Source organism: Lepidothrix coronata, unplaced genomic scaffold (genome assembly GCF_001604755.1).
Source record: "Lepidothrix coronata isolate B3197 unplaced genomic scaffold, Lepidothrix_coronata-1.0 Scaffold303, whole genome shotgun sequence".
Taxonomy (NCBI): Eukaryota; Metazoa; Chordata; class Aves; order Passeriformes; family Pipridae; genus Lepidothrix; species Lepidothrix coronata.
The window spans coordinates 170,156-187,766 of NW_016690483.1; positions in this window are offsets into that span (position 1 = coordinate 170,156).

Sequence of the window (17,611 nt, forward strand, 5' to 3'; positions counted from 1 at the left end):
GCCAGTGCTGAGCTGGTCTGCCATGTAGCCCAGGTGAATCAGAATTCCACTGTAACAAATGTCCATGAGTGCATGCTAACTCCTCACTGATTTGCTTCACATGATTAATCAATAACTCTCCGCTACTGCAGATGTACTTCTCTGCACCTCTTGAGTTTGCCTTTTTAAATTTTCAAAAATACCTAAAGTAGTTTGGAAGACGAAAGTGGATAAGTATGCGGACATTTTCAATTAAGAAAGGAGAAATATGAAACTAGTCAGTAACTCTGATGTATCATTTTTGCCTGGTATCCTAACTGTCATTTCCTACAGTACATATTTTATATTATATATTACAAATTAGACAATGATATATTTTAGTCATGTAGTAAGCCAAATTCAGAGGTGTGTATAATTTATAAAATATTTAAATTTGCCCTGTATTCATTTCTCAGTATTCTAAAGACATCTAAAATTATTAAGAAAGCTCTGATAAAATTATCAATAAGATTGTGCAAATACCAGTGATGCGCCCTCATCTGGTATACATACCCACATACATACAGACAGATAATAGAGTGAGAAAATGAATGGAGAAAGTCTGAAGACATGCAGCTACAATTATTTTTGTAGGAGATATGAAGGAGACTCATGAAACACGGCTGACTAGGAAAAAAGCAACCATACTATTGTTGTGTATTGAATATAAGCTGGGTTTATAGTGCTGAAACTGGAAAAGCAAATTGATTTACATTGAGATCCACTAAAGACAAAAGAAGTTTTTCATGTTGTGCATAAGTGAACTGTGGAACAACTTTTCCAGGATGTTTTGCGTGTCAGGAAGATTTGCATACTAAAAGCACCTTTGAAAAAATTCTCAGGAGAGAGAGGTGTTTGTCAACACAAAGAGCCACAGCTGGCTCAGCTCCGAGCTGCAGGTTGGAAGAGTTTGCTTCAAAAGTGTGACTGTATGTTTGATCTGTTCTCTGCTCCTCCTAGACCAGATGCTCTTACTTCTCACTGTTGTGGCCACAGTACTGGATTAGATGGACCACCCATCCTTGTGTTTAGAGACTGTCTGGAGAAGGAATGGAATAGGTAAACTGCTCCTCATTCAAAATGAGATGTGCACCATTAGGTTTCTGTTACCACTTAGCTTATGCCCAGATCTGGATTTCAGTGTTTTTACACTGATAGCAAGGATCAAATGAGAAATCAGGCCCTATTACCTGTGTCTTTTGAACTTTTCTCATTTTGATTAGCAAACTTCTACAAGGTCTCTATTAATTGTAAAAGACAGAAAAAATAGCAGATATGTAAATTGGACATCATATGGTAAGAACAAATAAAAAGAAGAGTAGGCAATATCTGATAAAAAATCTCAACAATTACCTTATTCAGTTTTAGGAAGAAAATGGTGAAAATTCTGAAGGAAAAGGCAAAAGTTGAATTGCTGTCCAATATCTGCCAGTGTTTAGTGTAGAAATAGAAAGACTATAACTAAATTAAAAACTAAGTTAACACTTCGCAATTAATAGCTTCTCAGTTTACAGAAGATGAAACTGAGATGTAGGTAGAAGAAGCAAGTGATTAGGGTACATGCTCGTGCTTGTGCAGGCACAAACCAGGGAGAGAATGAGGCAGTTAGGTTCAGCATAATGTCATGTGGGTTGAAAACTTGTCTGTTACCTAGTAAAATACAGATTTTACTAAAAAGATTATTATAATGAGGACTTCAAATATACCTTCAGTTATATTTCGCTTTATATCTAAATACAAATAGTATTTTCTGATGATGGTAAGAAAATCTGTCCATGATGTGCTAAGAGCAAATTGAAAAGCTTGGTTTCAGGTCCTTTGGTCATTGTTATTATGGGATGTTATTTCACTTTCTGTCCTACCACTTTTCTGGTTTCCTTTATGTAAGTAAGATATAGTTATGTTTTATTACTTCAGGTTTTCTTTTTAGGTCTATAATTTAGTGGTATCTGCAATATTTATTGATATAGCACTTATCTCTCTTCCTAATTATTCAGAAAAAATATTGTACTTTTATTGCTAACTTGGACCACAAATATCTTTTGTAGCTATTAGTACCTGCGAAATCAGTGAGTCAACAAACATTTTCAGTGAGGGAACCTTGGAACAGCAAACTTGACTTAGTGAAGAGTAATTTGACATAATCAAGTAAGGATCACATCTACTAAGTCCATAATAACATATTTACACGTATGTAATTACTCAAGAGAGGGCATTAACAATCATCGAGGAAATTACATATTGTTTCAAAGTTTGTGATTTTAATAACCTTATTCTGTAATGGACTGCACTGTCTTCAAACCACCCATCATGCACTTTCCATCACTAGAAAGTATATGGCACAATTTCGTAACTGCATATCCAGGTTTATTTATTTTAGTGTAGAAAAGTTAAAAAAAAAAGATTAAAAAGATCATAAATGGAGCTATTATGTTTAGACTAACACAATTTTCCTAACTAACATCCTTGTGAATGAACATAGTAAATTTGAACAGTATGTGTTTTCACCATCTGTACTCCAATAATGATAGCAGCCACCAAGGGAGAATAGGGTATTTAAGTATAGCAGGAAACATCAGTCTGCTGCTTTTAGCCTCAGCTGAATTTTTTAGGTGCCTTGGTCTTAATTTATGCTCCATTCCTAATTAAATTGTCTTGCTGACACGACTGTGAAACCTAGCTTCCTGTGCAGCAGCCTCAATTTCTTCACACTTGATTGATAATGGATGTGCTTTACCCTCATATATTGTTTGGGTCCTGTGAAAGACAAACTGCATTACTATGGACTACCATGGTCTGATTGGACAGATGAGCTATATTGACTTTGAAGAGGTTTTCATTTAGTATTATCAACTATTATGTTATGCTAGACTTCTAGTCCTTCTAAGGAAGATTTTCATTAAGTCTACTTTCAACCAATCAACGTATATCTAAAATTAAAGGTAGCTGAGTAGTGAAAAAATAATATATAGTCATTCATCAGTAGAGAAAAATATCAGCAAACAGCACAAAATTATACCTCTGAAATGAAAAACAAAATTTAATTTAATTTAATGCACAAGTATTTACTTTCCAGTTCTTACCACTCCTGAAATAAGTTTCATTTTTGTCACTGCTGATATCAAAGAACAAGAAAACAGCAGGCTGTTCAAGATGTCATTTCAGAAAAGGTTAGGATGGATCAACAGAGGTGCAGGGAAATCTAAATGCTATCAGCAGGAGAAGAAGAAGTGATGCACGAAGAAAAAGTTGTGAGAAGGTAAACTTAAGTATAGCATGTATCCAGCAAGATAGATAGGTTTGTTAATTTCTTTAAAAATATTTGTTCAGCACATGGCAGCTGAGGAATTACTGATTTCAGACATGCTGGAGAACTTCTAGTGAGTGGATGAAATGATCTGGGCCATGGATATGCCTAAACAGCAATGTTTACTTTTATTATACTTGCTTATTATTGTCAGCAGAATATGCTGACATTACTGACATTGTCACATCCAAAATATGCTGTAACATGAAAGTGGTTTGTAATTTTCTCCAGCTGGCGTCTAGAAAAGATATGTTGTTAGAACCGCTCTTTATTATCTTGATGTCCAAAATACAAAAAAAAAAAACCAACACAAAAACCAACCAACCAAAAAAACCCCAAAAAATCCCAAAAATGAAGGCACAACTTAAAAGAACTTTTGAAAAATTGTGTCATTGGGAAATAAAATTTCAAGCTTTTTTCAATATAAATAATCTCTTGCAAGATTTTTTTTATATTTATTTTATCCAAATAACTTGATGCTGCAGTTGCTTTACTAATGCATGCTATATTACTAAGCAGATATATAAATTATGAGAACTCTAATGGCAAAGTATTATTTGTGTATATTTGTTTGAAAGGACGAGAGAGAGAGAGAGTGTATATGTGTGTATGTACATGCATTATTTATTAAATCTGGTAAAAGCAAGCAAACCAAAACGCCATCGTGACATTTTCTTGTCATTCACAAAGGTCACCTGCAAATGTGAAGCCTATACCATCCAACCTAAACAGATAATAGCTTTCAGAATTTTTCATTCTCTCTGTGGAGCAGAGAGACAGGGCTTTTGGTTTTCTCAGTAATTTGTTATAGGAGAGGTGAGATTGAATGGTTTGAGGGGTGCCTTTGGGCAAGGATGGATGCACATCCTAGTCACTGCTGATTTCTGCCCTGTATTTTCCCAACTCAGTATATTCTTGTTTGTCTTCCATTTGTGGATTCTTAATCCAGGCCAAATTTCTTTGCCCACCCATGTCTAAACTCTACACTTCCAGCATCCCAGCACGATTACATGAGCTACCTTTACCTCACTCACTTAAGGAAACCTACCTTACAACCCCACAGCCTCAGGGTATTTGAGCCTTTAGACATGTTCCTGTATCTTTATCTGGAAATGCAGGTCCTGCTGCTGATACCATTCATCTACACAGTTTTATTTCACACTGTGTAAGCAGTAGGTAATGTGGAAGGACAGTAACTCCAAATATGGAGTAACTCCATGACACACATACATAAGGTGACACACATACAACATACGTAAGACAACATACAGAATTCCCAGATGTGGGTGATGTTTCTACCGCTATTACCAGGACTACATTTGTCCTATCTTCAAAAGTACTATGAATCTTCAAAACACTGGGAAACCTCTGGCTTAAATTAACTCTATGGCTGAAGACAAATCTGCTTAAGTTTGCTGGAGGTGTACTAGAACAGAAGTTGTTTTCTTCTTAACGGAGAATTGCCTAGGATAATTTATCATGTTGTCCTGGATTTAAACATGGCTTCTTATGTTTCTTCATTTCACCCATTTTATAGCAATATAGTCAGTGGAGTTGAGATTGCTTCTTGCAGGATAAATTTTACTGTGATTCAACAGACAAGGAAATGACAATGTTTCTCCCAGCAAAAATGTTGGTGATGGCATAAGTGTACAAATGAGTAAGAAAGAAAAAAAAAACCACCACCAAAACTCCTTCTCACCCCCCAAAAATAATGTTTAAACAAAATGATGATACATTATGGCTAGAAAGAATAAGACAGCTATAAAGCAGAGAAGAGAGGCTCTGCTCAGTGTCCTACCCTGCTCTGTGAACTTGGCAAAATTATCACCTTTGTTGCTTTTGAGATCTCTTTAAATGAGAAGCTATTTAAGCTCTTCTGTCTGTTTTGCTGTTTGCATAAAGCCTGCTACAACAAAAGAATGATCTTAGAAGGGCCCTCTAGAAATAATGAGGTAGAATAAACATCAGAGTCTAATACATTCTGCCTTATAGCATCAAGCTGCTTCACAGCTTTCAGACGTTGCTTCCTTTGCCCCATGCAGTCAATTACTAATTTTCTTCTTTTGCAGCCTCCTAGATGCTTGGGCAATTCTTAGTGTCACAGACCACCACCCACATGCTGGTGATAAACAGTAACCGTAGTTTTCTTTATAATTCTCATATTTCTTTTCCAAATAAGTTACTGGAATTGCTCAGGCATGCTCTGGTACTGCATTAAGTTTAAAGCAACTATTGTATCAGGAGACAGGTTTAAAACCAGATAAAAGTATCCTATGCTTCAGTATAATTAGAATTTGCAGTCATTCAAGATTTGAGAGTTTTCCTTTTTTAAAAAAAAATAGCAGAATTTGGCTACTGATGAGTATCATCCTTTTTTCTTCATTTTAAAGAAAGAGCTTTAAATGTTTCTTTCAGTTCCCACTGCACTATAACTTAAGCCTGTAGACCATAATATAAGTTTCTAGACTGCTTTCCATTTTCTTTTTATTGTGAGTCTTGGGAAACAATTAGTCAAGAGCAGCTTTTTTTTTGCCCTTTTTTTTTTTTTGCCCAGTAGGATGCTGAGCATGCCAAGACTAAACTGTTTAAGAAAAACAAGTATTTCAAACTGCTACCAGAATAATGAAAGAGGATTGAGAAAAAAATTGTTCCTTCAACCAAGTTAAGAAATAAAAATGGCTTCCACATAGTTTCTAAATTATCTTGTAGCTGCTGCTAATTTTCTTCTTAGCTGTGAAGTCCATCATTGCAGAAGAGAGGAAGAAAACTGTAACAGACAGTGTTTGGCCAGAGCAAATGAAAACAAGTTGGATAGTAGTTATGCATGTATAATGAACAGACAGGAGATTGTCAGAGAACGATAGTATAAATTATTTTTCTGAATCTTCAGAACATGTAAGTTTTACGAATAACTACACATTCTCTATTTGGGGCATATTTTAAAATAACCATGCCTTACCTAGAAAATTTGAGATGTTGCCTCTAATTCAATACGTTCTCTTTGACTACAGAGTGTGCCCCCAGTATCAATACGGGATGAGCTCTCCTCTGTGCCTTAGGAATTCAGAGAATGAACGGTACTAACAAGTGACAAATATGCTGACATTGCAGCTCAAGAGACACTAGTAGCCCAGTCAGCACCTTAACTGCAGCTAATGCTCTGCTGTTCCCAAGCTTTTAGCATGATCCTTCTGCCATGTTTTCTTTGACTGACCTTTTCCAAGGTGAAACCAGATTTCCAAATGAATGATTCTGAATGGAGAGGTGAATGATTCTGAATGGAGTGTCCCAGCTCATAAGAATGGGAACAATTCTGTCCAAACCACAAAATTTCTCCAAAAATGAGCTTGAAAAGAACCTAAGACATATTGGACGTGGCTATGACACCATTTTTAAAATGAGGAAAGCAGAGCTACCTTTCTTCATGAGACGAGGAAAGAAATCCTGTATAAAACTTTATCGGTGAATATCAGGGAGGGTGCTATGAGCAATTCTTTCTATTATTGTTCAAGGATAACTTTTTTTTAAAGGTTGTAAGGTCTGCTTCTGTTTTTTTTTTAATTACTTCTTTAATGAGTGCTATAAAGAATAAAAACAATTTGGCAAGATCAAAGAATCCCAGATGCTACTATTGTAAAATGCACAGCAACTGATCAAAGAGTACCCCAATGACTTCAAGTACAGATTAGAGGCAAAATGAGAAGAAAGAAATCCTCTCCTGTTTTATTGTTAGCTTCTAATGTAGTTTAGATAGAGAAATTGCAGAAAGTGATACAAGATTTTGTCCATAAAAACCAATAGAACTCAGCAAAATTTTGTTGTGTTTAACCCTACCAGCAGAGGTGGGAATTCTGTAATGAAGCACTTCCTAACGTTTTCCATTTGACATAGAGTTCTGTAATATAAGCAATAATGTCACCTAACATGAAGAGATTTTAATTAGTGAACACGATTATTCCTGAACTTAATTATAATCTAAAAATATTATGTACGCAGGAAAAAATATATAGGAGTGTAAAGTTTAATTGAAAATCATAAAAATAGAACTCAATTTAAATTTTAAAGTAAGCTGTTATTTTCTTATCTTAAAAGTGAACACTTTGATTCCCTAAAAAATTAAAATTTGCCATGTCATCATAGTCAGGGATCTGAATAAAAATTTGCTTAGGATTTTCCATTAGTAACCTTTTGTCACAGAATATCCCATGTCTGACAATTAAAAAATATGTTGAGAAATACAGTTTTACTGATAAAAAAACACATTATAATGAAAATAAGAAAAAGTTATTACCTCATTAATAGAATCTCAGTTGAAATATTTTACTTTATTCCATGTGAAAAAAATATATTTTCCATTTCTTTAAAAATACTTTAATCTCCTATCTTAGGAGCTTGGATCTGATGAATTTCAATATAGGTCTCCTGGATGGGCATCTCTGTGGAAATATATGTACATAATATGCTGAATATTGTAATACCCCACCAAATTTCCCCCAGATGAATGATAAGTCTTTTTTCAGGGAGCACCCTAACAATAAAAGAGAAAATCAAGAATTACGAGATTGACTAGGCAAGAAAAAAGCTGATTTGGGCTGAAGTAGAAAATTTGGTTTGAAATGGTTGTCAATATTCATTCATAATCTATTTTTTTTAATTCCTTAACATATTTTTATCATGCTATCCTCTTCAACAGTACAAATTCTGTCTGGAATTATTTTTATTAGTTTATACACAAAAAAACCAACAAAACAACAAAACAAACAAACAACTAAACCTAAAAACCCCCAAGTGATGCAAAGGCAATGGCTCACTACCTCCCACCTGCAGACCAATGCCAGTCTCCAAGCAACAGCTACCTTGGATAAACTACACTTTCCTCCACCCGGCTCTATATGCTGAGCATGATGCCATATGGTTTGGGACATCCCTTTGGTCAGCTGGGGTCAGCTTTCCCAGCTGTATCCCCTCCCAAATTCTGTGTGCCACCAGTATGCTTGCTGGTAGAGCAGCAGGAGAAATAGAAAAGGCCTCGACATTACACAATGTTTGCCAATAGCTAAAACATCCCCTTGTTATCAGCACTGGTTTGGTCAGAAACCTAAAATACATCATCATAAGGGCTGCTATGAAGAAAATTTACTCCGTGCCAACCAGACCAAGTGAAATGATATTACCCAAAATATTCTGTTCATCAGCTTTTGTGTAAAGGTGGGGTTTTTTTTCTACAGAATTCAGAAGAATCTTTCTAAATATATGCCTTTGAAGTAAGTAAGTATTTCAGTGAACCAAACTAAAATGATGCTGTTTTCCCACCAAATAACCAGTGTCTTGTAGATAATATTTTTGGCCTTGAAGACAGAAGATCAATTTTGGATTACCAGAGACAGCATTGTGACATACCAGAGAGAAGAGAAACTGAGGAACTGCTAACAAATGATACAATTAAATTACAACTGCAGCTACCAAACAACAGCAAATGAGTGTACGCTCATACTTTCTATGTCAACAAAGAGTTAGACAGATGATTTGGGCAAGGCAGAAAAATATTCAAGGACAGCAAACACAGAAAAGATCATTAATGGCCGTTATGAGAATAACATTATTGGGGGTAAGAAGGCAAAGTTTGTGACAAGCAGATTTGCAAAGCATCCAGAATAGCAAGTTCAGAAAGCAAACTGGCAAGTTGTTCAATGTATTTTTTGACAGAAAAGGGGCTGAAAAGCAAAAAAGAAGCAGCTTAATTGCATAATATTTTTTTAACAAGAAAACAGTGGTATAGTAAGAAGCAGAGGAAAAGAAGTCAAATTATTAGGGAAAACTTTAAAACAGAATAAAAACAAGGCAATAGTTTGAACCAGAGAAGGGAAAAGACAGAGGTAGGTAGGATCACAGGTCCAACTCAAGGAGTAAAAGGACTATTTCACTGGATATGTCTCAAAAGAAATGTACATCTTAAATTAAAAAGAAAAACTGAAGATGGATGTTTCAGCTGTTAATCTGAATTTTCTTTTTATGTGTTGCTCTCCCAGATTTTGTCACTGCTAGATACAGGGAAGCTCAATGATGGATGACAAATGATGCTTCTCAACACGGTTTTCACATTGTTCTTGATTGCATCAGCAACTGTAGTACAGATTTCTTTATCTTTTTAAGCACACAGATAAGCATCATGTAGTTTCAAGAGTAACAAACTGTCTCATATGTTCATGTATTTCAGTACTCTTTAAAGAATCATCAAAAGAAACGGAGATCACATCCTTCCAATTTTGTTTTGACAAAAGATGTCTCACGCACATCCGTCCAGGCAGGGAAATGAGTGCATAAATCCCTTCTGAAAACTTTTCATGCAGTCAGAAGTTTATCCTAATACTCTTCATTATGGCCCAGCATTTAATCCCTGTTCCTCTCTCTGAGTAACTACTTCAATAAGTAATTCCATTTGTTTGGCTGGAATCCCCTTTAACTCTGCTCCTGACTCACTTGTGAGCCTGACTGCTTATGGTTGATAGCAGAGGATTTAGCATTAGAGCTCATATGTCTAACAGACATTTGACTGCTTAACTTTTCTCTTCTTACACCTTGTGAAATAACTCCCAGAAGAAAAAGTTTCACATGGTAAAGACATCAGGCAAGAAAAGAAGTCAAAACCCATGATCAATCAAATAATTCGAGTACTTTCAAAGGAAATATTTGTTTTAAAGATAAATTCAACAATAATGAAATTGACTTTCAATAAATCAATAAAATTATATTCAAGCAGGTTCGTTAGAAAGATAGGAAGAGATTAGTAAACTAATTCTAACCTGTGAGGAAAATCATAGGGAAAGGCACTGTGACAGTCTGGGGTAAAACGCCATAGAATCATAGATTACCACCATGGAAGGTACCTCATGGGTCATTTGGTCCAACCTTTCCTGGAAAAAGCATTATGTAGATAAGATCACCCAGCACCTTGTACAGCTGAATCTTAAAAGTGTCCAGCATTAGGGAATCCATCACTCCTCTGGGGAGATTATTCCAATGGCTGATTGTCCTCATTGTGGAAAATTGTCCTGTTGTGTCTAATCTGAATTGCCCCAAGATTAATTGTACCTGTTGCCTTACCTATGAGACTCCTTGTAAGAAGGAGTCTATTTACTCCTTGTGAAATGTCCATTTATTCATTTTTGATTAACCAAAGCTAGCAAAACAAATTTCTGTCTAAACAAGGGCTTGAGAAAAAGTCCAAAAAAGTAAAAAAAAAATAATAATTTAAAATATATAAGCAAAAGCAAATGTTCAAATGCTCTCGTCTGGAAAAAGAGAGTATGACAGTCTAAATTGTAGTCTGAGTACATACAAGTCCCAGTTTTCCTTACCAGAATGATATCAGATGCACTATGGCTCTAAGTGTTGCCTGATAGCTCATGAGAGGATCTCCAGTTGTGATGGCAGCAATATATCCAGGATTCAGTCACCCCTAATAGATTAAATCACCCTCTATGCTGTTAACACCACTGAACCAGAGGACTAGTTTGATCTGCCAAGAAAATCCCAAATAAAACAGTAAAAAGCATTTCTTTAGCTTTGTATGACTTTACAACATGATCTCAGGCAACATCTACAAATCCAGCCCTACCCTTCGGTTCCTAAGTTACTACTGATGAAAGAAAGCTGATGGTGCTTTAGGCAGAAAAAAAGACTCCTTTTTCTTATCAGTAGTTACAGTTCTGACCCATGCAGCTGCTACTGCTAACACATATCCTCCAGAGACTGCTGTTGGGAAAATGCTACCTCTCCCAGCTGTCTGTCCTCTTTTCTGTGCATAGAAACTTCCCATCTCCTGAGTAGACTGCTAAGGTGTGCCTGTTATCTTGTTTGCCCTGGTTTCTGGAAAAAAACCCGAAAAAATTATACCTAATAGTACCTAGGCTCCGAGCTGGATTGTGAAACTGCTACCAGTGAAGTAAGAAAACAATTTTGGTTAAAAACACAAATTATTTTGAGTTGCTGAACAAGTTACAGCTCCTTCATGTTTTAGCCAATGACACAGAGATCGCCAACAAGAAAGCCATAAATTAATTTTAACAGGTAAGCAGAGTAGAGAGGCAAAATGAAGACCATATACGATTATACTTTGGAAATTTTCCTTTCTTAATTTGCAGGTATATTACTTATTTCTCAGTTACATATACCCTTCATAACAGTTACCAGCTTGGTAGTCCTCCTGAAATTCGGGTTTATTTTCTCTTTCAACCTGAAAAGTCCCTAGAACCAACTTTCTTCAGCATCTCAAACTTGAACAGATGTGTTCCTGAAGATGCTGATTAGAATGTATTATGGTCATCAGCATTGATGCTTCTTAGTGTTCATTTTATTGCACTTTTTGCTTTCTGAGGAAAAAATAAGGAAGATTTAATGGGACTGAAGAAAATATTAATAGAAATAATAAAAAGTAATCCTCTAGTATATTATGTCTATAAATTCTCACACAATGTTATAGATTATGTGTTTTTTTCATATGAAAAATGTTTATTGGACATTTCTTTTACAATCACATAATCATTTTTATTAGCTAACAACCTTAAATTTGAAAAAAAAAAAACAACAAAACCAAATCAAAATCAAAACATACCATGCTTGTTGGCATAAACCAGCCTCACAAAAGGGTACAGAGCATTAAAAATAGTTCCCTTTTGCCACTCTTGCCAGTTGGCATTCTTCTGATATATATGTAGTGACCTCTCAGAGAGCCCAATTTAGAGCTGATGAGCCACTGACGAGGTAACTGTTATGTCCCATCTCTGCTTCCCTTCAATGATGCTTCAAATGGGAAATATAGCATTTTGGGGAGTTTTTTGCTCCAAATGAGATGTTGGCTGTCCAGTGGGAAGATAAAGATTCCATTACATGTACTTTAAAAGCCATAAAAGATAACCTTCATTTCCTAGCTTACATTTATTTGCACTCACACAATATCTCCCATTTCCAAGGCTGAGTATGAGCAATTGCCAAATACATAATTGAAGTAGAGAGATACAATGAATAAGTGTCAGGTCTAGAACTAGTGAATTCACAGAGAGTGTGGTGTCTCTGATGGGAAAAAAAACAACCAAACAAACAAAAAAAACCAAACCACAACCCAACATTAAAAAGAATTTGAATCCAGATGTATGGAGCTGTCAAATGAAGCTGAGGCTATAAAATTGCATACCAGTAATTTTCTTACTGTCTTCAACAGTTGCTATGAACTTTCAACAAGGTGGCACAAAAAATGCCATCTTTCAAGTGAAAGTTTGCAACTGTTAAGCTGAACTTTTCAAAGTGTTTCTATTACATCAAACATTGATTGACTGGAAACTGCAACCTTCTCATTTTATCCATGTGCAAAATACAACACAGCAGAAGCAATGTAACCTTTAGCAAACTACCTTTAGCATATATCTCAGCAGCCCACTAAGAAGCTCCTCTAATAGTGAGGTGAAAAGCAGAAGGAATTTTTCTTTAGCAAAAAAAATTGGGTAAGCTGAAATCTGCTTTAGATTCAGACTTTAGATGCCAGAAGCAAATACTTATGAGATCCATAAGGAGTCCTGGGCCTCTCTATTCAGACAATTAATCTTGAGATATGACTAGCTGTATGATGTTTTAACATCAATAAAATGCAAAACAATGGAAATCACTTGGCTTCAAATTATGTTTTCTAAACTCAAAAATTGTCTTTGAGTTGTGCACAACTGGACATGTTTTCTATGTTTAATTGTGTAACAAAGCAGTAATAATAAGTATTTGTTCAGAATTAGCCTTTAGTTAACATTTTGATCATTTTATGAAAAGTCCTCAGATTCTTAGAAATAATGACTACAAGTAATTATAGTTAGTGGATTTTTCTGACTGTGTGACTTGAAACTGGGAGCTTCTGTATTCTGTTTCATTCACTGAGGTCTCACCTTCATCCTATGAAGAAAACTTCTGAAAAGCAGAAGCTATTAAATATTGAATGCTACTAAACTATAACAGAGGAGAGCTCAGGTTAGGTGCCTTATGTCCTTCCAAATAATTCTAATTCAATTAATTCAAAATGAAGGCAAGTTCTGTGAAACATGTATTACAATAAATTTGGGGAAGGTCAGAGCTGCAGCTTAATGACAAATGGAAGCAAAAGAAAGAGAATATCTGTTTCGTATCATACAGATAGGGCTGTATCTAAGGAATAAGTGTACAGTTGTATCTCAGGCCCTGCTTTATACCTCCTCAAGCAACAGAAAATGTCACATCATCACAAATAAAATAAGAGAAATTCTTGAATTTTCATACTTAGAACAGTAGGAGACTTTCTACAGTTCCTCTTACACCACTTGTTGTTTTTTTTTTTTACCAGTTCTCTCCTTTTTCCATGTTCATCAAGGTCATTGTGAGGTTTTTTTCCTTTGATTTTAATTTGATCTCAGTACATTCATTTTTATGTAAATTTCATGAGAGGTGATTGTATCTTCATTTCTCCAACCATCTGGCACACTGGGAAATACAGCAGCATTCAACCCCTAATGATATAAATAAGAAAAAAGATAGGGGATTTCAGAAGAGACTTAAAAACAACAGCAACAAAAATAAACCAAAAAGATGAGACTATTAACAATAGAACCTTGTAAATATTTTTATTAATATTTGGTGTGAGTTTCTGTAATTACAGATTTCTGAAACACTTGCTTATTCAGAAAGAGATCCCTTTTATGCCATTATTATGCTTTTCCTGTTGGAAAATTAAGAAGTAGAAATATCTTACTTTCTTTTCCCTTTGATGAAGCCAGGTGCATCATTGCTCATGATTGAAAACAAATACACAAAAAGAAAAAGTAGAGATAAGACATGAAACTTACCACCAAAAAAACCCCAAAACCAAACCAAACCCAAACCAGCAATTTTTATGGTATTTTACATATATTGTATTCAAAAGAAAGAAATTACATTAGTTTTCAACAAATAAAACAAAAGAGGTCAAAAATGAGGTCATAGTCAGAAATATATTTCTTTTTAAGCTGATCTACGAATTTATTTTAAACATGTATCTAATGACTTTTGCATAAACTTTTCCCATTATAGACCTCCATATCACATTTTACATTTCTCCTTGTTATCTGAAAATCTTAATTCTATAGTAATAACTATATTTAAATGAATATAGGAAATACTTTGTTGGTTTTTTTAAATGAGGCAATATTAAATTATTTACAACTGGAAGAACTCTGATACCACATAAGCACTTGCAAATCACAGCTAGTTTCACTTTGTGCCAGAGTAGAGCAGCGTCATATCCAGGCACTGGTACTATTATTTTGAGCTCTTATAATAATGGCATGCCATCAAATGCTAATAAATGCATTGCTGATGTAATTCTTTGTGGGCTAAACTCTGTCAAAATGCATTGAGAAAAACAGTGCTATAGAGAATACAAAGGCACACTCACAAATGAAGCTTGGAAGTACCTTTTCTGAAGCCATTAGTGAAGTTATTGTTCTGTAATCAATTAGAGCTTCTCAATTGCTACAGAACTTTAAAGTGTCTAGAGGTAAAGTTTATTTTCTTACCAGGATCTGGCTCTCCTCCATTAGGTGTTTTTTTATTGTTTGTTTGGTATTTTGGGGGTTTTTTGGTTCTTTTTAACTATTAAACTGTCTTTATTTCAACCCATCCCTTTCCTTTTACTTTTCAAATTCTCTCCCCCATCCCACTGTGGGAGAATGAATGAGTGGCTGTGTGGGGCTTAGTTGTCAGCTGGGGTTAAACCATGACACAGTAACATACTGAATTGTTTCACAGACATGTTTTCCACTTCTCTTCTGGGAAAGTGTCTTTGTTTCATATTGCCTCTCTTCCTACAAAAATAATTTAAACTCATTTTTAAATCAAGGCTTTCAGGAAAAAAAAAATTCTCAAAATAAAATTTTAAATCTACCCAATTTTCTCATTAGAAATATGCAAAAGGTCTAACAGGGTAAGTGGAAAATATAGGGCACCAGAAATAAGATATAGTAATTGAGACCATCTGTCCCACTAAATATAAAGCACATTTGCCTGTGGTTTACTCTCTGATCTCATTGCAGTTCCCAAATCTGACCATTCAAGCAGAGGAAAAAATATCTGATGCATGACAAGAAAAATTTAGATGAACTCATTTCAAGAGGAGTAGAACATGTTCTTAAATTCTTTCGGAGCATGTGGAGAAGTAGAAGAGCAGAGACAAGTGCAAGAGTAGCTGACCCTTTTTAGCTGTTGCTGATGTTTGACTACCCTGACACCTTCCAGAGCAGCAGCTGACCTGGCAGTAATCCTGGTGACAGCCTAGCCTATGGACTAGAATTATTTTCTTGAAGCTTTCATTGCTGTCATTGCCGCTTTCATATCCATTAAGAGAACTGCAGGTCTTACACAGGCAATCACAGCTGACCATTCTGCTGCCATCAGAGAGCCATAGGATTTATACAGCACCGTAAGGAAGTAAATTCAGGAGCAGTGTTTTGAAAGTTTTTCCCTTCCTCATAGCATTTAATTTAGTGTCAATTTGGTGATATGGTCAAAAATTACTGTACAAATCTTGACATTCAAATACTATGTAGACATTATATAACCTGTGTGTGGCCACCTTCACAGTGTCATCATTTACAGTGCTGTTGCTTTGTAAGTCCAAATCTGCACACAAAATTCCAAACTGGAGTTACTTGGTAGCTCTTGACAGTGGGTATGGGTTTAATGCTGATGTGTTTGTTGTTGGTTTGGTTTGACTCAGTTTGGTTGCTTCCATCTCTTCCTAGCATCAGGAAAAGGAGGAAACACAAATGGTTATTTCAAGTAGAATGTGTATAAATACATTCAGTATATATATTGTGTATTGCTAAATAGCACGTGTAGGTACTAAATCACAGAATCATTCGGGTTGGAAAAGACCTCTAAGATCATCAGATCCAATCATTAATGCAGAACCACCGTGTTCACCACTAAGCCATATCCCCAAGTGTCACATCCACATGCCTTTTGAACAGTTCCAGGGATGGTGATTCTACCATTTCCCTGGGCAGCTGTTCCAGTGCCTGAAATAACACACTGGTATGTATACACTATATATGTAATGTATATACTATATATACAGCATATAGTATATGTATAGACAGAGACTACACATATACTATACTATACATGTATGCTACTTATAGCACAATATATATAGTATGTCCATATACATATAATTGATATAACATATATATCTGCTATGTAGCATCCTTGTAGTACTAACTTTGACTGTACAGAAGATTCTTGATTGTTTTTCTATGAAAAAACATGATTTAGATGCAACATATGCACAACAATATCTACCTGAGTATATTATCAAGGATAATTTTTTTTTTTTTAAATGCAATAGAAAATTTCTGCAACCTTGAGTTGCCAGTGAGTACGAACTATTTAAAAAAATATATTTACTTGGGTGAAAATGAACATGAGTTCCCAGCAGAACTATGAAAGTCAGTTTTAGGACTGCTATGGTAGGAAACAACACTTTTATTCAGAAACATTTTATGGTATGACAGTTCAGTGAGCAGCTCAGTGTTCTGCCAGTCATTTGGGAAGCTTCTTTTGCAATGGAATACAGAAGGTCTTGAAAAGTAAAAGTATTAACTTAATGGAAACTGGGACTTTCAGAGCTAGCAAGTATATATTCATAATTCTTGTTTGAACTATTTACTTGCACTGGGTTAGTTAAGTCAAACACTGAAAGTTTACTTGTGTTATAAAAAAAAATCAAAGAATGCTGATGGAAAAAAATAGGAATTAAAAGCTGGATCAGTCTTAAGACTGAAGGTGCACTGAAAATAACATTGTGTTGTAAACTCAGGAAAAATAAGTTGTGATACCAATACTGATCCAAAACTCTTATTAAGGAGTCAGGGCCTACTGGCTTGTATACAAAGAGAATGAACCAAAAGGGCTGTTTTAGACTAACTCTTCAGCTATTGTTAAACTACAGTTTTCCTTTAAAAGAAACAGCTACATCTCTCATTTCAGATTTCTAATGAAAATTAAAAGAAAGTGTAATAATTAGGGCTGCTCTAATGAATCTCTACAAGGAACATAAAAATATGCAATGATTGCCATGTTAAAATTGATGACTACAATTTTTTAATTAAATTAGCTTCGTAATGATACTAAGATATTCCTTTGCTCTGAACACATTAAAATATGCAACAGCATGGTAAAGGAGCAGCAGAAACTAAAAAAATTCTGAGATTTTACAAAAATGGGTTATTTGAT